Source organism: Lathyrus oleraceus, chromosome 5, assembly GCF_024323335.1.
Source record: "Lathyrus oleraceus cultivar Zhongwan6 chromosome 5, CAAS_Psat_ZW6_1.0, whole genome shotgun sequence".
Taxonomy (NCBI): Eukaryota; Viridiplantae; Streptophyta; class Magnoliopsida; order Fabales; family Fabaceae; genus Lathyrus; species Lathyrus oleraceus.
Genome location: NC_066583.1, coordinates 535542499 through 535567242, shown reverse-complemented (window position 1 = coordinate 535567242; position 24744 = coordinate 535542499).

The following is a 24744-nucleotide window of genomic DNA, read 5'->3' as shown; positions in this document are numbered from 1 at the left end:
AAGATTTTTCAAATTTAGCATTTCCGTTAACTCAATTCACTCGAAAGGGTTAAGCCTAGGTTGGGATGTGCATTATGAAAAGAGTTTCCAAGAACTCAAGAAGAAGTTGATGTCTGCTCCAGTTTTGATTTCGTTAAATCCAAGTGAGTCCTTTGTTGTATATTGTGATGCTTCGAAGATGGGTCTGGGAGGCGTGTTGATGCATAATGGTCAGATTGTGGATTATGCTTAGAGACAATTAAGATTTCATGAAAGTAATTACCCCACGCATGATCTTGAGTTGACAACAGTGTTATTCATGTTGAAGATTTGGAGGCTCTACCTATTTGGCTCCAAATTCGAAGTGTTCAGTGATCACAAGTAGTTGAAATTTTCATTTGATCAGAAGAGTCGAATATGAGGCAAATGAGATGGCTTAAACTTCCGAAGGATTATGATTTTGATTTGAGTTACCATCCGAGTAAAGCTAATGTTGTAGCTGATGTGATGAGTAAGAAGTATTTACATAGGTCGGTGCTTATGGCTCGAGAGTTAGAACTGATTGACCAATTCAAAGATATGAGTTAGTGAGTGGAGAAACTCCTAACAGTGTGAAGTTGGGTATGTTGAAGCTGACGAGTGGTATCCTTGAAGAGATCGGAGAAGTCAGAGATCTGATTTGAGTTTGATAAATCATCTCACATTAATCAACCAAGGCAACAAATGTGATTTCCGAGTAGATGAAAATGGTGTGATGATGTTCAGAGATAGAGTTTGTGTTTTTGATGTATCCGAATTTAAGAGGAGTATTCTTGAGGAGGGTCACATAAGTGGATTGAGTATTCATCCTGGTGCTACGAATATGTATCAAGATTTGAAGAAGATGTTTTGGTGGCCATGAATGAAGAAAGAGGTTTCCGAATTTGTGTATGCTTGTTTGACCTGTCAGAAGTCAAATATCGAACATCAGAAGTTGTTGGGTCTGATCCAACCATTGAATATTCCAGAGTGGAAATGGGATAATATTTCCATGGATTTTGTAACAGGTTTGCCAAAGACTTCAAAGGGATGCGATTCAATTTGGGTGATTACGGATAGATTGACCAAACCGACTCATTTTGTATCGATGATGATCAATTATCCTTTGCAGAAGCTGGCTGAATTATATATTGATGAGATTGTGAAGCTACATGGTAATCCTTCAAGTATTGTGTCAGATAGAGATCTGAGATTCACATCGAGGTTCTGGGAGAGTCTGCAGACTACTTTGGGCACTAAGCTGAAGTTGAGTTCTTCTTATCATCCGTAGACAAACGGTCAAATAGAGAGGACTATCCAGTCTTTGGAGGACTTGTTGAGGGCTTGTGTGCTAGAACAAGGAGGTACTTAAGATAACTACTTGTCGTTGATTGAGTTTACCTACAACAATAGTTTCTATTCTAGTATCTGAATGGACCATATGACGCGTTGTATGGTAGGAGGTGTAGAACTTATTTGTGTTAGTATGAGTCGGGTGAACATGTTGTGCTCGGACCTGAGATTGTTCACTTGACGATTGAAAAGATCAAGATGATCCAAGAAATGATGAAAGCATCGCAAAGTCATCAGAAAAGTTACCATAACAAGAGAAGAAAAGCCCTTGAGTTACAAGAGGGAGATCACATGTTTTGAGAGTTACACATGTAACTGGTGTTGGTCGAGCTTTGAAGTCTCAAAAGCTCATGCCGCGTTTTGTTGGTCCGTACAAAATTTTACAGAAGATATGAGAGGTGACCTATCAGATTGCTTTGTCGCTGCCACTTGATAATTTTCATGATGTGTTTCATGTGTCTCAGTTGAGGAGATATATTTCAGATCCATCTCATGCGATCCAGGTGGATGATGTGCAGGTGGGAGATAATCTGACTGTTGATGTATCACCTATGCGGATAGTGGATCGAGAAGTGAAGCAGATTCATGGTAAAGAGATTGCCTTAGTGAAGGTAGTTTGGGGTGGACCAGCTAATGAGAGCATGACTTGGGAGCGTGAGAAGCAGCTGAGGGAGTCGTATCCAACTCTGTTTCCCTCAAGTAATTTTCGAGGGCGAAAATTTCTTAAGTGAGGGAGAGTTGTAACACCCCGTTTTTTATTAGATATTTTATTATATTTTAATTGTTTGAATTATGGATTTTGAGGATTTATTTTATGACTGGGTGTTGGCGGAGTATGTATCCTTGAGTTAAGGGTATTAGAGGGATGATAGAAGTAAGTAGAATAATTTAGAATTGTTTTGATAATTAAAAATAATATTTTATTTATTTTTATTATATTAATTAGTGAAGATAGAATAATTGAGTCAAATATGAGAAATTAAGAAAGTTAGTGGGAGGAAGAAATATGAGATAATTAAATTTGTGCCAAATTGGTGATTTGGAAAAGTTTACCCTAAAAATAAAAAGTTAAGAGGAACCTATGTTTAGGGAGATTTTCACAATAAGTGACATTTGAGAAAAATGAGAAAAGAGGCAATAGGAAAGGTGATCAAGGGAAGAGAGTGAAGGTTTTAATTTAAATTTTTTACAAGGAATTCAGGTAAGGGTGAGAACTTGTTCCAATAGTAATGGGTATGGTAGAAGGGTAAAATGGAGGAACCTTTAACTTCCTTAGGGTTGAGTGTTTTGATTCATAATTTTGAATTTGGATGGTATGATGATTGTTATATGACGATTATATGATGAATTTTGTGTCCCTTATTTGTGTATATTTTTCTATTTTTATGATTGAACATATACCCACCATTGTTGCAATTTTGAAGGTTTTAGTCATAATCTTAAAGCAATGATTAGATGATTTAATTGTGTTAAAACTGTTGTCGCTATGCGAAAAATACAAAGTCGCTATCGGATTTTATTTATTCCAAAGAAAAGGGAAAATATCGAGAAAACCCCAAAGTATGGTCATCGCAACCACGAACAGGTTCGGAAGTTGGTTATGCAAGGGGAAGGTATTAACACCCCTCATATCCATGATACTCCATGGGAACCATCTAGGATGTTTGCGCTTACGTGTGTATTGCTTATCGAATGCTTGCTTGTCAAAGGTTTGCGGAGTGGAGGTAGATTTTAAATTAGTGTGCTCGCTAAGGAATGGATCCTCGTGCCTACGTATGCCCACTTGTTAAAGTGAGAAATCAGAGCCTTCGTAGTTCGTGGATTTGAAATTGTTTGTGTTTGTTTTGTTGATTTTATTACCTTGAAGAAGGGTTTTCGAATGGTATCGCCCTAAGGCTCAAACAAAAGGTTTGAATGTGTTGAATTGTTTTTAGGTTTTGAGAAAGTGTTATTGATTTCGGATTGCACTAAAGACTATGGATAAAAGTGAATACCTCAAACGATCAAGCCAAACGTCTTGTGTTCGAAACATTCAGAATGAGTGTAGGAAAGCTCCAGTCTCATGCCTTCTTTATCGCTTAAGGCTCGTGACGTACGCTCCTAATCGCCATTTATTGTGTTTTTGAATTGATTTAGAAAAAGACCGCTTGACGTTGGGTCAATGGTTTGCTTATTGAATTTGAAAAAAGACCGTTTGACGTTGGATCAGGGGTTTGATTATCGATTTTGAATGGGTGAACGTTCCTAATGCCTAAGGAGTAACTAACAAGCAAGAAAAGAAAGCCAGTAAATGCATACATCGGAAAGGGGAGGGGGTACATGTAAAGTATAAGGGAGTGCGGGAAATAAAAGGTCTCATTGTCAGGTAGCCCAAGAGAAAGCCATGTGGGTACAATTGTGTCATAAACTAGAAAGTACATAAAAGATGACAATTGGTCTTGAATCTTGAATGCTCCATCCATGTTCGGGTTGAATGATTGTCCAAGGCCTTTTGCAAGGGTCCTAATGAGTCTCTAAATCCATTGTCCAAATTCCTTTCCATGCTTGGGGAATTATTATCTTTTTATGCATTTTTTAAGTCTTATCCATTTTTTAGGTTCATTTTAGGATGAGGGTGAATGATGATGATATAATATGGAATATAAACCAAAATAAAAGCAAAGTAAAGTAAACTGCAACAATAAATGTTAGAAGTTAGATGTTAATTGCGGAAATTAAATGTTAGATGTGAAATTGTAAAGTGTTAGGTGTTAGAAATTAGATCAAAGAAGAATAATATTCAAGAAAACAATTAACAAAATATCAATTCTAAAGTATTAACCAAATATCAATCTAAACAATTACCGATTCTAAACAAAAGTCTAAAGTAAACAACTAACAAGAATTAAATTCTAGAATTAACAATCAATTAGTATCCACAAATTAAGTTCTAAAATTAATAACAAGTAAAATTCTAACAAGTTAATAAACATTATTAATATCCAAAATATTATCTCATTATTCTAAACAATATCTAAACACTTATTATCCTAGTTACCTAACTATCTTGATTATCTAAACTAGATTAATCTAAAATCCACACAACAATGAAACAGAGTGACAGGCCATGGGCCTGAATATTAAGCCCACGCCAGGGGGTAAGTTAGTGAAGTGGAGACTCCAAGAGGGAAATGAATGGGCCTAGAGGCCCACAGTCCATGCATGATACTCTGGAGAGGGATAACGACACTAAGTATCCTCACATACGCTATTCTTCTCTGGTTCTCACAATTTCATGGCAAAAAAAACACTCCGCCGTCCCTGACCTCGTCGGAGGCGGCGGAGGACACTGAATCCCCCCCCCCTCAAACCTCACATTCTATGAATCGTCTCGTATGCTTGGTTCACCAATTTCTAATTCTCCTCCGAATACGCAAACAGAATTAACTGAGATTCGCGTCTAAGGGTATGAATTTGAACAGAGATAAAGGATGAGAAGTAAACTCACTTGCAATGAACAAAACACTCAGGTATGGAAACATGCTTTAATTTCGTGCTTTCTTTTCCCTCCTTCCTTGCGACGTGGCTTCACCTCCTTGTTTGAACTCACCGTTACTCGCTTAGATGAATGCACCGCTGTTTGCTGCCATCCTTGGTCGTGAAGGATTAACCGGAGTTAGTGTAGCGGTGATGTGAGTTCGAGTTGCCGGATCGACGGAAACGTGGTGGTTCGAGGCAGATTGCGACGAAACGGGTTACGAAAATCGTCCTGGATTGCACGTGCGGTTGGTTCATGGAGGAATCAGAAGAATATTGGAGGTTAGAAGGTGAAGGGATTGGAAGGGAGATTGAAGGTGAGGTTACTTACGGTTTTTTGTTAGAGATGAAGGTTATGGAGGTTGAGAAAAAATGTGGTGGTGAGTTATGAAGGTGAGAAAAACAAGAAAGGGGGGTTTGAATTGTTTGAAAAATAAGCGCTTTTGCAAAATGAAATCACACAATGATTTTATACTGGTTCGCTTATAACACAAAGCTACTCCAGTCCACCCGGCCAAGGTGATTTCGCCTTCAACAAGGACTTAATCCACTAATCTTGAAAGATTACAAACAACCCCTAAGAGAGAAGAAAATCTCTCAGTCCTCTCAAGTCTACAGACTACAAAGAGTCACTTGAGGAAATCAAATAAAAATAGATACAAGATATGTAATCTAGAGTGCTTCTAGTTAAGCAAGTATTACAAACTTAAGAACAAATTTTTTACTTGATAAGCAAAAGCTTAGTGAAAATCTTTGAAGAGCAAAGATGTTTTTCTTGAGCGTGATATAATTTCAGTATAGTTTTGGCTAGTGATTTCTTGCTTACTGAAAGTTGATTTCTTCTCTTTATATAGGAGTTGAAGTAGTGTTGAAATAGAGTTGAAGTAGAGTTAAATCTGCTGGATAATGAGATGTAATTACGCCATTCCATAAATAGCTTCTGCAGGAGACTTTTTCTTTTAGAAGTGACTACTTACCACAAGTAGTATCTTCTCTCTTGGAAGAGGAGATTAACGTCTCTTTCTAATTGAGGAAATCCATTTGCAGAACTTTAACTTGGCTTAAACGTTACTTCATCATGATTAACAATTCTGATTAGAGTCTTCGTGTATCTGGGAATCTGGCTTCTGATGTTATCTCTTGAGAGTTCAGATGGCGCTGATAACGTTTCTCCAGAATCAGAGCTTCTAGACTTTACTTCATGTTCAGATGCTTCTGATACTTTGCAGTTTTGTCCAGAGTCAGAGCTTCTTGAAACGAGATTCCACTTTAGATGCTTCTGATACTTGATAATTTGTATCTGATCTTGTTGTGCATCTGATGACATCATCAGATTTATTTCTTCTTTCTTTAGAACCCTGCACACTTAGAAACTTTTCGTTAGGGTGCCATTTTTGGTTTCATCCTTTGTTATCATCAAAATCAAGGAATCTGTTGTAGAACAATTTTTGTTCTTACAATCTCCCCCTTTTTGATGATGACAAAACAACTTAAAATAGCAGATGAAACATGAATAAAATAAGATCAGATAGACAGAAGCTCCCCCTGAGTTAGTGCTAGGGAGTTCAGAAGTTCTTACCAGAGCTTTCCAAGTAATAAGATTTCTGAAAACTTTCTGCAATTTCTTAAATTTAATGTTAGAGCTATTTAATCAGAGCTATTTTTATCAGAGCTATATCTACAGATGTTGCAGAGTGCTTAAGGTTTTAGACAATTTTCATCAGAGCTATTTATTGATTTCTCCCCCTTTTTGTCAGAATCAAAAAGGCATAAAAAAAATAAAAAGAATAATAAAGAGAAAAACACTTCATTAAAAAGCACAAAGGCAAACAACAGTCAAAAAACATCAGATTCAAAGAAGAATATCAGAGCTAAAAAGAAGACAGAAGCAAAAAAAACATTAGGCAAGCAAATAAAATAAATCCTAAGTGCCTAAGGGTTTGGAGGTTGAGGAAGTCTCTGAAGCAACATGGCAAACATGTTCTGGATGTTTTCATTCAAAGCATCTTGCTTGTCCATCCTGGCCCGGAGCTCATTCTGATCTTGCTTGATCTCTTTCTGATCTTGCTTGATCTCTTTCAGAGTGTTAAGAATCAACGGGATCGCAGAAGAGGACTCCCCCTGAGTCAGAGCCTGCTGAGCTTCAGCTTCAGCAGCAGCTTGGGCTTCTGCATCCGCCTGAGCCTTGGCTTCAGCTTCCTGAATCCTTAGAAGTTCTGCTTCCTTTGCCAGTCGTTCTTCTTCTAACCTCTTTGCTTCTTCTTCAGCTTCTTTAGCCAATCTTTCCTCCTCTAATCTTCTGGCCTCAGCTTCTCTAGCCAGTCTCTCTTGGAGTCTTTCCTCAGAGTCTCTGATGTAGCCATTTCTGACTTGTTCAGAGATACTCTTCAGCCTATAAGACTCAGAGGTCATCCAACTAATGACTCTGTTCCAGTGTGTCCTAACAGATTTAGGATCATCACTAACTTCAGAGTTTTTAGCCAGAGACTTGATCTTCTGGACTGAAGCTTCTGCAACCTGTAAAATGGCCTCCTCAAGGGTAGGTATGGTAAGTTCAGGTTCAGGTTCAGGTGAATGAGGTGGAGAGTTTTGAGGGCTGAGATTTAGAGGTTGAGGTTCAGTTTGTTGAGGTTCAGATTCTGCTTGAAGTTCAGAATCTGCGTCTGGTTGAAGACTAGGGGATGAAGCATATAGTGGATTTAGGTCTAAAGGGTCAGAGTCTGGTCCAGGTACAGCGGGAATAAATGGTGGAATGATATTAGAGGTGAAGGGATCAGATGGTTGAGTTTCAGAGGGTAAGGTTGTTGTTTGTTGTGGTGGAAGTGAAGTTTGGAGGGGTGAGGTTACTTCAGATTGTCTTGTGGGTTGTGGAGCGAAATTTTTAGCATAAATTTCAGCTATTGTTGGGGAGTTAGGGTCAGAGTGTTCTGTGGATGATGATGAAGAAACACTAAAGTATGGGGGTGTTTCTGGTTCAGAGGATGAGGAAGAGCTGTGGTGATATAGTTGATTAGGGTCAGAGGTTGTTGTGAAATTACGAGCAACTTTTAGAACAGGTGGAGGTTGAGAGGTTCTGATGGTTGAAGGAGGGATTTCAGAGGTTGTAAATAAGGGAGGTGTTGGGAGAGGAGTAGAAGAGGCCATCATAGGTATTACAGAAGTAACAGAAGGAATAAACTTACCAGAAGAAGAGATTTTCAGAGGAGCTGGAGCTTTGGTTCCAGAAGATTCTCCAAGTCTGGGTTTCTTTGCCTTCCTTGCTTCCTCAGCTATCTTCTTCTCAGAAAGACCTCTTTTGTATCTGACCAAATCTTCTTCTGAATCCAAAAGGTCTTCAATTCTGAAATCAGAAATATCAATACCTTCATCCAGCAAACGCTGAAGGTAGATAGCAATGGCATCTCTGGGTTCATTCTTGAAGAACCTTTCAAGGCCATGAGGCATCTTCCTCTGATCCTTCAGAGCTTCCCAGGTCACATCCATAGTGGGCTTGACTCTGATCTCTTTGATGATTCCCATGCTCTTCAGGTTTTTGGCATTCAGAGGCCTTCCAGTTTCTATAGCCAGATCATCCATCAGCTTGGCCTTTTCCAGCTGGTCAACCAATCCATGCTCAATGAAGACATCAGAAAGCAGTCTTCCCAGAGGGATGTAAGATCTTGGCTTCAAGCTGTTTCTGGAGTCTTTGACAGAATCCCTTAGATATTTGAAAAGAAGAACAGGGAGATTGATCTTGATACCTTTCTGAATGCAATATAAAATGAGTTTCTGATCCGCATTAATATAATCAGAGGAGTTGGAGGCTGGGCGATGGTGAATGGTTCCCAGAATTATTTTCAGCCAAACTCGGAGGTTCTGATGAAGCTCCTTGTTCTTAGAGGGGTTTCCTTCAACATTAGGTTTGAAGATTGTTGGGTTGATAACCTCAGTGATGCGCTTAGACCTTGGAGGAATGTTGTAAATCCTTTTTCCTCCAGTAGTCTCCATGTTCAACAAGGAAGCAATTGATGCTTCAGTGATGACAATCTTCACTCCCAGAACAAAAGAAACAATGAACTGGTCATCTGCATCAGCATGTCTCCAAAATTCTTTGACAAGAAGAGGGTAAATGGGACCATAAAGCCTGTTGAAGTAGTTCTCCCAACCTTGCTTGTGAAGATCTTCAGTAAGATCAACACCGTTTCTTCTCAAATTCTCAAAATCTACCAGCGATTCACACAGTACATCCAAATTTTCAAAGGAGGTTGCAAGATGAATGTGGCGTTCACGTTCCAAAATGTGAGGTTCTTGATAAACAGGGGTCATGGTAACGCCTGTAACAGTGGGTGTTTGAGTGTTTGAGGTTTGGGGATTAGAACTGGCTTCCATCTGTTGGGAGAAGTTAAAAACTTCTTGCTCTTGAGCATTCATGAAGAAGATTGAAGAAGAAGATGAAGAACTGAAGAAGTTGCAGAGAAAACTTCGAGAGAGGGTTTAGGGTTTAAGAGTGGGTGAGAGCGATAAGTGTGTGAAATGTGAGAAAAAGTGTTTATATACCTAAGTTCAAACACATGCAAAACGACACACATACCAGCGTTAGCACAAAAACCAAAATAGCACGTTTGGGGGAAAAATGATTACAGCTCATAAATGAATGTCTAATCCCACAGTTTGCACACTGCTCGAGGAAAACTCAAACGTCTGCCTTTTGAATTTCTTGACAGCTGTCTAGAAGTTCTAAGGTTTGACGTTCCAGAGTTCCACGTGTTGATGTATCTGATCTTCAGGAATACCAAAAGATTGGTTCTGAAGATTTCTAACTCAGATATCTTCTTAACAATGTAGAAGTATCAGAGTCAGAGGCAGAATCATATTTGTTTTTATCAGAGTCTCATTTTACATGTTCAGAGCCATATTTTACTCAGGGCAATTTTTAATGTTCAGATGTTCTAAGATAAAAAGAAATCTATCTTCAGCTAGAGGCTTAGTAAAGATATCTGCCCATTGATGTTCTGTATCAATGAACTTCAGCGTTACTATTCCTTTCTGAACATAGTCTCTAATAAAATGATGTTTAATTTCTATGTGTTTGGCTCTGGAATGTAAAATAGGATTCTTACTCAAACAAATAGCAGCAGTATTATCACAAAAGATAAGAATGTTACTCTCAAGGATTTGTAGATCTTCTAGCTGATGTTTCATCCAGAGCATCTGAGTTGTGCACAGTGATGCTGAGATATATTCTGCTTCTGCAGTTGATAGAGCGATTGTTGACTGTCTTTTGCTAGCCCAGGAGATCAAGTTGTTTCCCAGAAGCTGGCAATTTCCAGATGTGCTTTTTCGTTCTATTCTATCTCCTGCGTAATCTGCATCACAATAACCAGAAAGCCTATACTCTGATGTTTTCTCATACATCAGGCCCAGGTTAGGAGTTCCTTTCAGATACTTAAGAATTCTCTTAACAGCTGTTAAATGAGATTCTCTAGGATCTGATTGGAATCTGGCACAAAGACAGACGCTAAAGAGAATATCAGGACGAGTAGCAGTCAGATAGAGAAGAGAGCCTATCATACCTCGATAGAGCTTCTGACAAACCTTGTTGCTTACCTCTTCCTTTTCCAGAATGCAAGTTGGGTGCATAGGAGTCTTTGCAGAGTTGCATTCAGTCATGTCAAACTTCTTCAGAACATCTTTAATGTACTTGCTTTGATGAATGTACGTGACTTCTGGAGTTTGATTGATTTGAATTCCCAGAAAGAACTTTAGTTCTTGCATTAGACTCATTTCAAATTCTGCCTGCATTAACTTAGAAAATTCTTGGCAAACAGAGATATTAGCAGAACCAAAAATAATATCATCAACATAAATTTGGCATATCATGAGATCATTATTAAGGTTTTTACAGAAGAGTGTAGAATCAACTTTCCCTCTGATAAAATTTTGTTCTAGAAGAAAATTACTTAAGCGTTCATACCAAGCTCTGGGAGCTTGTTTAAGTCCATATAAGGATTTCTTAAGTTTGAAAACATGTTCTGGAAAATTTGAGTTTTCAAAACCAGGAGGTTGATTAACATACACTTCTTCTGAAATATAACCATTAAGGAATGCACTCTTGACATCCATTTGGTATAATTTGATAGAATGATTAATAGCAAAAGATACAAGAAGACGAATAGATTCTAACCTCGCGACTGGAGCAAAGGTTTCATTATAATCAATACCTTCTTGTTGACTATAACCTTGAGCTACCAGTCGTGCTTTGTTTCTGACAACTTCTCCTTTCTCGTTCAGTTTGTTTCTGAAAACCCATCTGGTTCCAATGACATGAGTGCCTCTGGGTTTAGGAACGAGATCCCAGACATCATTCTTGGAGAATTGATCTAACTCTTCTTGCATAGCTGCCACCCAATCGTTATCTTGAAGAGCTTCATCACAGGACGTAGGCTCAATCAGAGACACTAGTCCCAGAGGAATATCTTCAGAAGTTCTGAAGGTAGATCTGGTTCTAACAGGTTCATCTTTGTTTCCCAAAATCAAATCTTCAGAAACGTTAATACGACTTTTAACTTTCCTTGGAATTTCTGGAGATTTAATTTCTTCAGAGTCTGGAGTGACAGTTGCTTCTGGAGTTTTCTCAGATTCTACCAGAGTGATCTCTAAATCTGCAAACTTTTCAACTAGCTTTGACTTTTCAGGGTCAAGCTTATCATCAAATCTAACATGAATTGATTCCTCCACAATTTTGGTTTCTGTGTTGTATACTCTATAGCCTTTAGAGCGTTCTGAGTATCCTAACATAATACCTTTCTGTGCTTTGGAATCAAACTTGTTCAGATGTTCTTTAGTATTTAATATAAAACAAATGCATCCAAAAGGATGAAAATAAGAAATGTTGGGTTTTCTTCCCTTACACAGTTCATAGGGAGTCTTTTCCAGAATAGGTCTAATAGAGATTCAATTCTGAATGTAACACGCTGTATTTACAGCTTCTGCCCAAAAGTGCTTTGCTACATTTGTTTCATTGATCATGGTTCTGGCCATCTCCTGGAGTGTCCTATTCTTCCTCTCTACAACTCCATTTTGTTGTGGAGTTCTAGGGCAGGAGAAATCATGGGATATTCCATTAGAGTCAAATAATTCTTCAAAATCTTTATTTTCAAATTCTCCACCATGATCACTTCTGACTCTAACAATTTTAGAGTCAAATTCTTTTTGCACTTTAGAACAGAAACTGGTGAATACAGAGTGAGACTCACTCTTGTGCTTTAGGAATTTTACCCATGTCCAGCGGCTGTAATCATCAACGATTACTAGTCCATACTTCTTTCCATTGACTGATGCTGTTTTCACAGGACCAAATAAGTCAATGTGAAGAAGCTCCAGAGGCTTAGAGGTAGAAACAACATTTTTCTTTTTAAAAGATGTTTTTGAAAACTTTCCTTTCTGACAAGCTTCACACAGAGCATCTGAAGAAAACTTCAGTTTAGGCAGGCCTCTGACTAACTCAAGTTTAGTTAGCTGAGAAAGTTTTCTCATGCTAATGTGGCCTAAGCGTCTATGCCATACCCATTGCTCTTTGTGAACTGACATTAAACATTTAACATTTTGATCTTTTAAATCAGAAAGATTTATTTTATAAATGTTGTTTTTCCTCTTGCCTGTGAAAAGGACAGAGCCATCGTTCTGACTAATGGCTTTACACGTTTTTTGATTAAAGATTACATCATAACCGTTATCACTTAATTGACTTATGGATAACAAGTTATGCATTAATCCTTCTACATAAAGAACATCAGATATAGAGGGAAGAGTACCATTACCAATAGTTCCGGAGCCTCTGATCCTTCCTTTCTGATCTCCTCCGAAGCCTACAAATCCAGCGTCTTTAAGTTCCAGGCTTTGGAACATAGACTTTCTTCCCGTCATATGTCGCGAGCATCCAGAGTCCAGGTACCATGATTGGTGTCTGAACTTTGCTGCATAGGATATCTGCAACATAGATGATCTTATCTTTCGGTACCCAGAATCTCTTGGGTCCTTTCAGATTAGTTTTCCCAGAGTTTCTTACAACTTTGGGTCTTCTAGCATTTTTAAATTTGTGTTCTTGTGTGTGTGTGTAGTGGTATGAAAAAGGCGATTTAATTTGGTTACTGGTAGAGGTTTTATTTTCCTCAGAATCATACCCAATTCCCCTTTTATTATTCTGACCTACTCCATAAATCATGGATGCCATAATACTCCTATTTATCCCATTCTTCAGAAATTGTTGAAAGGCTTCTTCATATTTATAAATAATTTCATTTGAAGTTTGTGGTGCTTGAGACAACGTTTCTTCTAATTCTAAGCTTTTTGTTTTAGCTCCATCTCTTTCTATCGTTAGAGATCTGATAGTATCATCTCGTGCTAGAATTGTTGTCTCAAGTCTACTACATACTTCAGATTTTGCTTTAAGAAGGCCTTTAATGTCTTTAACTTTTTGTTTTAGTTTCTGAAGAGAGGTAAGAGTTTCTGATAAACATGATTCTAAGTCAGATCTAGAAAGTTCAGAAAATACCTCTTCAGATTCTTCATCTGAGCTGCTGGATGTGGTAGCCATAAGAGCTACGTTGGCCTGTTCATCAGAGTCAGATTCTGATGATTCGGATTCACTGTCGTCCCAGGTGGCCATTAATCCCTTCTTTGTTCTGAAGGTATTTTTCTTGAAGCTTTCTTTCTTAGAGTTATCTTTCTTCAGCTTGGGGCATTCATTTCTGTAATGACCTGTTTCTTTACATTCAAAACAGGTAATATCTTTATTAGGTTTACCTTTTGAAGTTGACTCTGATCGATCCCCTCTGGGTCTTGATCTTCTGAAGTTGTTGTTGTTCCTTCTTTTCCAGAGTTGCTTAACTCTTCTGGTTAGTAAGGACAGTTCTTCTTCATCATCAGAGTCTTCAGGTTCAGAGTCGTCAGTGTCTGCAGTTTCTGCCTGGAGAGCTTTGGTTCTGTCTGACTTCCGTCTTTCAGGTCTGGACTTCAGCGCCACTGACTTGTTCCTTTTCTGAGGCTCATCCTCCTCTAGTTCTATCTCATGGCTTCTGAGAGAACTAACAAGTTCTTCAAGGCTGATTTTGTTCAGATCCTTTGATAATTTCAGAGCAGTAACCATTGGTCTCCATTTCTTTGGCAGACTTCTGACTATCTTCTTAACATGATCTGCAGTCGTGTATCCTTTGTCTAGCACTTTAAGACCTGCAATAAGAGTTTGAAATCTGGAAAACATAGCTTCTATAGCTTCATCATCTTCCATCTTGAAGGCTTCATATTTCTGGATCAACGCCAGAGCCTTCGTCTCCTTGACTTGGGAGTTTCCTTCATGGGTCATCCTCAGAGAGTCAAGTATATCTTTAGCCGTCTCTCTGTTGGTGATCTTTTCGTATTCGTTGTATGATATAGCATTTAGAAGTATTGTTCTGGCCTTGTGGTGATTCTTGAAAACACGTTTCTGATCTTCTGACATTTTGCTTCTGGGAACTTCAGCTCCATTTAAGGTTGGAGGTTTGTATCCATCTGTGACAATGTCCCAGAGGTCAGCATCATAACCCAGAAAGAAACTTTCGATTCTATCTTTCCAGTAATCAAACTTTTCTCCATCAAAAACAGGAGGCTTGGCATTGTAAGAGTCTTTCTCATTTGAGTGGGCCATTTGTTTTTCTCGCACTGGATCTCTCTACACGGTTAAGTGTTTGATTTGAAAATCAATAACAGAGCCGGAGCTCTGATACCAATTGAAGGTGAGAAAAACAAGAAAGGGGGGTTTGAATTGTTTGAAAAATAAGCGCTTTTGCAAAATGAAATCACACAATGATTTTATACTGGTTCGCTTATAACACAAAGCTACTCCAGTCCACCCGGCCAAGGTGATTTCGCCTTCAACAAGGACTTAATCCACTAATCTTGAAAGATTACAAACAACCCCTAAGAGAGAAGAAAATCTCTTAGTCCTCTCAAGTCTACAGACTACAAAGAGTCACTTGAGGAAATCAAATAAAAATAGATACAAGATATGTAATCTAGAGTGCTTCTAGTTAAGCAAGTATTACAAACTTAAGAACAAATTTTTTACTTGATAAGCAAAAGCTTAGTGAAAATCTTTGAAGAGCAAAGATGTTTTTCTTGAGCGTGATATAATTTCAGTATAGTTTTGGCTAGTGATTTCTTGCTTACTGAAAGTTGATTTCTTCTCTTTATATAGGAGTTGAAGTAGTGTTGAAATAGAGTTGAAGTAGAGTTAAATCTGCTGGATAATGAGATGTAATTACGCCATTCCATAAATAGCTTCTGCAGGAGACTTTTTCTTTTAGAAGTGACTACTTACCACAAGTAGTATCTTCTCTCTTGGAAGAGGAGATTAACGTCTCTTTCTAATTGAGGAAATCCATTTGCAGAACTTTAACTTGGCTTAAACGTTACTTCATCATGATTAACAATTCTGATTAGAGTCTTCGTGTATCTGGGAATCTGGCTTCTGATGTTATCTCTTGAGAGTTCAGATGGCGCTGATAACGTTTCTCCAGAATCAGAGCTTCTAGACTTTACTTCATGTTCAGATGCTTCTGATACTTTGCAGTTTTGTCCAGAGTCAGAGCTTCTTGAAACGAGATTCCACTTTAGATGCTTCTGATACTTGATAATTTGTATCTGATCTTGTTGTGCATCTGATGACATCATCAGATTTATTTCTTCTTTCTTTAGAACCCTGCACACTTAGAAACTTTTCGTTAGGGTGCCATTTTTGGTTTCATCCTTTGTTATCATCAAAATCAAGGAATCTGTTGTAGAACAATTTTTGTTCTTACAAGTTATTGTTCTCGCAGGAAAAAAAGGAATTCTCTCTGAAGAAAAACTAAAGAAGCTTTCAACACTCCATCTTCTGTTTATATAGGGTCGCTCCCGTTGATTATGATTCTTTCAATTTTTATTTGGATTAATTTTATGCGTTTTAGTCTCGTTTATCATTGCCGTTTCTGTTTGTTATAGTCGAGTTTTGCAGCTTGCAGCCGATGGTGTGGCTTGTGGAATTGGAAGCTACCGCGTTGTTACAACTTGTTTTGTTCGTTTCGGCGTCAGGTTGCTTCTTTCGGCGGCTTTGGCTTACGCGGTTTCGCTTGTGTTTTCGTGTGTACCAGCTTCAACTTGTGCAATTTTGGCTTATGTGATGAAAAGCGGTAAAGTGCGGAAAGTAAAGAACACCACGATGTATAGTGGTTCCCCTCACAGATCGAGAGTACTCCACTCCCCTTTCAACATGAAAGAGAATTCACTATAATGTTAGATTCCTAGGCAAGACACCTTAAGGCCTTTCTATCTAATTCGAACACACCAAGAACAATCCTCTTGGATTTACAATGTTTAAAGTCCAATCGAGACTCAATTTCTCACAAAAGGACCTCTTGCATCCACACACCGGATAGCAAGGATAAAACCTTACAAGCTTATTCTTAACAATCCTAAAAATAAGTTGTAATCAAGAGATACAATTCTGAATTTTTGTAGAAGATGAAATAGTTGAAAATTTGAAGTATATCAATTTATCAATTGATCTTCTCCTTTGTAATACTTAATTCTCACAATAATTATACAAGTGTTCTTTATATGGAATGAAACTATGATGCTTAAAAAGAAGGTTTATGCAAGATTTCACTCTTAAGAAAATTTGGAAAAACACTTAAAAAATGTTTGAGAGAATATGAGTAATTGATTTAAATTTTTTTGCAAGGAGGTTAATTTGAAATCTGAAAAAATGATGTATATATGTTGTCTAAACACCTCCTCAAATGGATGCAATTACCCAAAGGATGCCATGGTTCATGGTAAAGAAAATAGAAAAGTTTCCATGAAGAGATGCACTGATTTTTGCCTCTGGTTCAGTGGTAATCGATTACGTTAATATGGGTAATTGGTTACTTGCCTCCAACGTGCAAAAATATTTGAATTTTTCACAGAGTAATCGATTACCTTAAAATGGATAATCAATTACTTCATCCCAGATTTGAAAAATAGCTTAAAAATGAAGTGTTATGATTTCTTTGATGCATAAAATTACTTCCAATGATTATGGCATGAATGCGACATGTTTTGAACACTTGTATAATCATTTAGAGGTCAAGTGTTATACCTATTCATTTGAAATACGAATCTTCATGAGTTTCATCGAGAGTTGATCATTTAGTTGAAAACTTCCTTCATGAGCTTGAATATTTATCAATCCTTTTTGTTAATCAATCTTACACTTGTAGAGAAGTTTGTCGTCATCAAAACATTTGAGAAGTCATGTCTTCACATTCTCCCCCTTTTTGATGATGACAACCCAAAAAAATGAAAGTTCGATCCAAGCATGTTTCTCTAGCAAATTCTCCCCCTTAATTGATGCTCCCCCTTAATTTATGATTTAAGGAGTCTTTTGAAATCTGCATTTTGTTAGAGAGAAACAAAAAACAAAGAAATAACACAATAACAATCTCTTCTCCCCCTTTGTCATTAACAAAAAGGGTGTAATAAGTAACAATATGCAAACAACATACACCAAGCACCACATAACACAAGAATGAAACAAAAGATAATACAAACATAATATAAACTAAACTGAGTACGGAATGGAAAAAGAGAGAAATAGAGTACCAATGCTGAAGTGATTGACTTAAGCAAAAAAAAATAGAAAAAACACTTAAGACCAAAAGTACTCTTTATGGCAAAAACTTACGTGTGTTAAAAATTTTAAAAAAAATTCTGGAAGAAACAGTGGTAATTGATTACTCTAAAAGGGTAATCGGTTACATAGATGAAAAACACGCGAGGAAGGCAAAAACAGGCAGGGTAATCGATTACCCAATTTGGAGTAACCGATTACTCTAAGAAAAAAAGTGAAAAAACAGTAGTTTTGCACAACCCAAAATATGAAGGATTTTAAAAAAATTTAAGTTTGACAAGGTAATATTCATACTAATGCAATTTTGAGTGAAACTTTGTTATCAAAAAATTAAATTTACCTAATATAAAATCAACAAAAGGCAAAAATTTCATATACACATTTTAAAGAGAAATTTCACACAAAAAAAAATTAAAAACTTGTGTACCTTGGCCTCATTATAATGTATAGTGAATAATTATGGAAGATTTATATATCACCTTCATCCAAAATGCCAAGTTCTCTTCGAATCTTATAAAATGGTTCTTTTGCGAGTGGTTTTATGAAAATGTCCACTAGTTGATTATGAGTATCGACAAAGGTAACTTCGACGTCGCCTTTAAGCACATGATCACGAAGTAAATGGTGTCGAATGTCTATGTGTTTGGTCCTAGAGTGCATGACAAGATTCTTTGTAATATTAATCGCACTTGTGTTGTCGCATCGGAGTGGTATGCATCCGAGATCGATTCCATAGTCACTTAATTGTTGCTTTAGCCAAAGATTATGTGCACAACAACTACCCGCTGCTATGTATTCTGCTTCAGCTGTTCTAAGAGCAACACGCGCTTGTTTCTTACATGACCATGAGACTAATGCATTACCAAGGATGTGACATGTTCCACTAGTACTTTTTCTATCTGTTTTACAACCTGCATAATTTGCGTCAGAATAACCAATTAACTTACAAACACTACCTTTAGGATACCATAAGCCAACGTTGATTGTTCCTTTGAGATACTTCATGATTCTTTTGACCGTCGTGAGATGTGACTCCTTTGGATTTGCTTGGAAGCGAGCACATAAACACACGCTAAACATTATGTCAGGACGGCTTGCCGTCAAATATAATAAAGAACCAATCATACCTCGATACTCCGTAATATCAATTGACACACCCGATTCGTCTTGATCAACATAGGTTCCGGAGCCCATTGGTGTTGACATTGCTTTATAACCATCCATTTCAAATCTCTTTAACAACTCTTTGCAATACTTTGATTGGTTGATAAATATTTTGTATTTTAGTTGCTTGATTTGCAATCCAAGGAAATAGTTCATCTTTCCCATCATAGACATTTCAAATTCACCTTGCATTATCAACGCAAATTCTTCACATAGTTCTTTGTTGGTTGAACCGAATATTATGTCGTCTACGTAGACTTGAACAAGTAAGGTGTTCCCTTTTATCTTCTTGATAAATAAAGTCTTTTTCACATAGAAAATTACTTAGACGATCATACCCTGCCCTTGGTGCTTATTTTAATCCATAGAGCGTTTTCTTCAATTTGTATACATGTGAAGGATGCTTGAAGTCTTCAAAGCTCGGGGGTTGTTTGACATAGACTTCTTCGTTGATGTAACCGTTCAAGAAGGCGCTTTTGACGTCCATTTGAAATAACTGAAAATTCATTAAACATGCGTAAGCAAGTAATAAACGAATATCTTCTAACCTTGCAACCAGAGCGAAAGTTTCTTCAAAGTCGATTCCTTCTTCTTGATTATACCCTTGAGCGACCAATCTTGCTTTGTTTCGAACAATTATTCCATTCTCATCAAGTTTGTTCTTAAACACCCATCTTGTTCCAATGATGTGCTTACCACTTGGTCTAGAAACAAGTTCCCAAACTTGATTTCTCTCGAATTGGTTTAATTCTTCTTGCATAACAACAATCCATTGATCATCTCCTAGAGCTTCATCAATTTTAGAGGATTCTATTTGCGAAACGAACGCCATGTTTAAGCATGCATCCTTGAGATTCAATCTTGTAGCAACACCTTGACTAATGTCACCAATTACTTTGTCAATAGGATGATATTTATGAGGCCTCCATTCCTTAGGTAGATCATTTTCATTTGACTCTTGTTGAATCGGTTCTTCTTGATTCTTGTTTTAAGTACCTTCTTTAGGAATTTCTACAAAATCATCATCATCATCACAAACAACAATTTTCTCTTTCAAGGGGTTAGATTCGTCAAACTTAACATGCATGGATTCTTCTATATTTAAAGTTCTTTTATTATAAATTATGTATGCTTTACTTGTAAGAGAATAACCAAGAAAAATACCTTCATCCGATTTTTCGTCGAACTTACCAAGGTTGTCTTTGTCATTGTTAAGGACAAAGCACTTGCATCCAAAGATATGAAAGAAAGCAATGTTGGGTTTCCTTCCTTTGAAGAGTTCATATGGATTATTCTTTAGGATAGGTCTTATGTTAACTCTATTACTTACAAAACATGCCGCGCTAACCACATCTGCCCAAAAATACTTAGGAAGATTTGAGTCGCTAAGCATTGTTCTTGAAAGTTCCACCAATGACCTATTCTTTCTTTCAACTACTCCATTTTGTTGAGGAGTCCTTGGAGCCGAGAAGTTATGAAATATTCCTTGATCTTCACAAAAGTCTTCAAAAGAAGTATTCTGGAATTCTCCACCATGATCGCTTCTTATGGAGGCAATTGTTAATGATTTCTCATTTTGAATTTGCTTTGCATACTTCTTGAATGCTTAGAATGCATCACTTTTCTGCACTAAAAAGAATGTCCAAGTATATCTAGAATAATCATCAACTATAACTAAAGCATATAAGTTACCTCCGAAGCTTCTTGTTCTTGACGGACCAAATAAGTTCATATGTAACAATTGTAGTGGCCTAGAAGTGGACACCACATTCTTGGATGTGAAAGTTGATTTGGTTTGCTTCCCCTTTTGACAAGCATCTCAAAGTCTATCTTTGATGAATTTTATCTTTGGCAATCCAATGACAAGGCCATGTTTTACTAACTTATTCAAGTGCTCCATGTGAATGTGAGCAAATCTCTTATGCCATAACCATGAGTCGTTGTTATTTGCCACAAGACACTTAACCTTCAAATAAACATCATCAAGGGAAATCATGAAAATATTATTAATTCGCTTACCTATAAGTATTACCTCTTGTGTGACTTCGTCTTCAATTAAACATTCATCTTTTGTGAACCTTATTTTGAATCCTTTGTCACAAAGTTGGCTTATGCTTAAGAGGTTGTGCTTTAGTCCTTCAACATATAGCACATCTTCGATGGATATGAAATTCGGTGCACCTACTTTTCCTATGCCAAGAATTCTTCCTTTGTTGTTATCTCCATAAGTAACATAACCCTTGGCCTTAAGCATTAGATCTGAAAATTTATGCACATCACCAATCATATGCTTGGAGCACCCACTATCCAAATACCAAATATTTGATGTGGCCTTCAAGCATACCTACAAAACAAAATTAAGTTTTGTTAGGTACCCAAATTGCTTTGGGTCCTTCATAATTAGTACCTTTCTCAACCCATACATAATGCCCATTTGCTACACTAAAGTTTCTAACATAGCAAGCATTAGGTGTATGACCAATAATACCACAATAAAAATAAGTTGGTTCAAAATTGCTTTTATATCTAGGAACATAAGACTTTTTCTTTGTAAACCTTTTATTTTTAGGACGTTGATGTACAACTTTTGGTGTGTTGACTCTTTCTTTTGGAGATTGATCCTTAGGCCTAACAAAGATAGTTTTATTTGAACTTGGTTTAGAAAATTTGGAGTAACCAAGTCCACTTTTGTCATTTGAGTACCTTTGTTGGCTAAGAACCCCTTCCAAACCAATTTGTCCTTTTTCATACCTTTCAAGGACTCTTTTAAGTTGGACAATTTGGAAAGAGAGAGACTCACACTTTAGACATACACAATTCTTCTTTTCACTAATCATCTTTTGTTTTTCATTTTCAAAATCTTTTTCAAAAATTTCAATCTTTTCTTCCAAGGAAGAAATTTGTTTCTTTTGAGATGATATAGTTTTATAAAGAATTTTGCATTCATTTAACAATTCATTAATTGCACCTTGTGCATCATCATCAAAAAGAGAAAAATCATTACTAACCTCTTCTTCATCATCGGAATGATGAGAAGCCATTAGCGCCAAGTTTGCACATTCCTCGCTATCCGATCCAGATGAAGAACTAATTTCATTGTCCTCCCATGCAACATATGCCTTTTTGTTCTTGAAATCCTTCTTGCTCTTGAATCTGCCTTTCTTTGAAAGTTTAGGAAATTTTGGCTTTATGTGGCCTTGCTTTCCACATTCGTAGCATGTTATATCTTGCGTAGATGTGGTGGTCTCCTTTTTCCTGAAATGTCTATTCTTTTTAGCGTTAAAGGATTTATCATTTTTGTTAAAGAACTTACCAAGCCTTTTAACAAGGAGCATGGAACTCTCATCTTTCTCCAATGCGTCATTATCTTTATCTTCTTTTGAGTCTACCTTCAAGGCAATTCCTTTAGATTTCTTTTCTTGACTTTCATGTTTCTCAAGCCTACCAAGTTCTAACTCATGTTCTTGAAGTTTGCCAAAGAGTGATGCGGACGTCATTGTTGAAAGACTTTTCTTTTTGGAGATAGCCGTCACCTTTGGTTGCCATTCTCGAGTCAATGATCTTAGTACTTTAAGATTGAGATCGTCATTTGTAAATGTTTTTTCGAGAGCAATCAAGTGGTTAGTCAAGTGAACAAATCTCTTTTGTAGCACCACGATGGATTCTCCGGGCAGCATTCTAAACATCTCATATTCTTGACTTAATGTATTCAACCTTGATCTCTTTACTTCGGAGGTGCCTTCATGTGTCTCCACTAAGGTGTCCCATATTTGTTTCGCCGATTTGCATTGAGATATGCGGAAGAACTCGTCCATGCTTAAAGCACTTTGAAGAATGTTTATTGCTTTATTTTCATTTAAGATTTTTTTCTTATCATCTTCATCATACGAACTCTTTATCTTTGGAGTACCAATGCCATTGACCACACTCATAGGATTATGCAGACCATCTTCAACGGCTTCCCATATGCCTTCTCCTTGGGCTTCTAGATATGCCTTCATGCGGATCTTCCAAAAATAAAAATATTCTCCAGAGAAAAGTGGTGGTTTGTTACTACTTCCACCGTCTTTGAAAACCGGATTCGTGCTTGCAGAAGCCATGCGGATCTTTTAGGAACAAGTTACCTATAACCTGTACTGATACCAATTGTAAGTTTAAGGAGTGCCTTAGCGGTAAAGTGCGGAAAGTAAAGAACACCACGATGTATAGTGGTTCCCCTCACAGATCGAGAGTACTCCACTCCCCTTTCAACACGAAAGAGAATTCACTATAATGTTAGATTCCTAGACAAGACACCTTAATGCCTTCCTATCTAATTCTAACACACCAAGAACAATCCTCTTGGATTTACAATGTTTAAAGTCCAATCGAGACTCAATTTCTCACAAAAGGACCTCTTGCATCCACACACCGGATAACAAGGATAAAACCTTACAAACTTATTCTTAACAATCCTAAAAATAAGTTGTAATCAAGAGATACAATTCTGAATTTTTGTAGAAGATGAAATAGTTGAAATTTTGAAGTATATCAATTTATCAATTGATCTTATCCTTTGTAATACTTATTTCTCACAATAATTATACAAGTGTTCTTTGTATGGAATGAAACTATGATGCTTAAAAAGAAGGTTTATGCAAGGTTTCACTCTTAAGAAAATTTGGAAGAACACTTAAAAAATGTTTGAGAGAATATGAGTAATTGATTTAATTTTTTTTGCAAGGAGGTTAATTTGAAATCTGAAAAAATGATGTATATATGTTGTCTAAACACCTCCTCAAATGGATGCAATTACCCAAAGGATGCCATGGTTCATGGTAAAGAAAATAGAAAAGTTTCCATAAAGAGATGCACTGATTTTTGCCTCTGGTTCAGTGGTAATCGATTACGTTAATATGGGTAATCGGTTACTTGCCTCCAACGTGCAAAAATATTTGAATTTTTCACAGAGTAATCGATTACCTTAAAATGGATAATTGATTACTTCATCCCAGATTTGAAAAATAGCTTAAAAAATGAAGTGTTATGATTTCTTTTATGCCTACAATTACTTCCAATGATTATGGCATGAATGCGACATGTTTTGAACACTTGTATAGTCATTTAGAGGTCAAGTGTTATACATATTCATTTGAAATACGAATCTTCATGAGTTTCATCGAGAGTTGATCATTTAGTTGAAAACTTCCTTCATGAACTTGAATCTTGATCAATCCTTTTTGTTAATCAATCTTAGACTTGTAGAGAGGTTTATCGTCATCAAAACATTTGAGAAGTCATGTCTTCACATGAACTTTTGGATTAAAATTGGATTTATATAAAATAAAAAGTATAAATGGGCTTAACTCTAAACCCCAAAAAAAAGCCCACAAAAGAAAGAAGATTTCTAAAAATAAGAATTGATTGCAAATGTTAAGATTAAATCGGGATCGAGAATCTTGATTTTAAAATGATGCCACGACTTCTAAGACTAATAAAAAACTCAAAGACCCCTCAAAATTCCACAAATCAAATCTAACCTCAAAAATTAATCTAAACTTCAAAATTTTGATTTGAAGTTGAAATCAACACGAAGTTAGAATTAATTGGAACAATTATTGACATGGTTACAAGATGATGACTGTATATGCAATGGATTATTGAATCCAACCGACACGACTTGTGAATCGAATTTAACCATGCTTATTCAAATGAAAGGAATGGATGAAGATGATATTCAAATGCTTGAAGTTATTGACCTATATGATTATGTGAAGGGTAGGGCGAATTTTGGGGTATGAAAACTGTAAATTAACTTTAGATAATTAAAGTATTCCATGAGTTGTAATTTTCTGAGCGTTTGATTTTTTACAGAATCAAAATCGGAGATCCAGAAGGCCTCCAACGATGAAAAACACAGAAAATTATGCATTCTGTCCGTCACGATCGTGCTCAGCGCGAGAGCCTTTTTTTGTGTTTTTTGGTCGAAATAGTTTTGGCCATAACTTTTGATCCGTAAGTCCGAATTGAGTGTCGTTTAAAGCGTTAGATATCTGAAATAGAGGGAT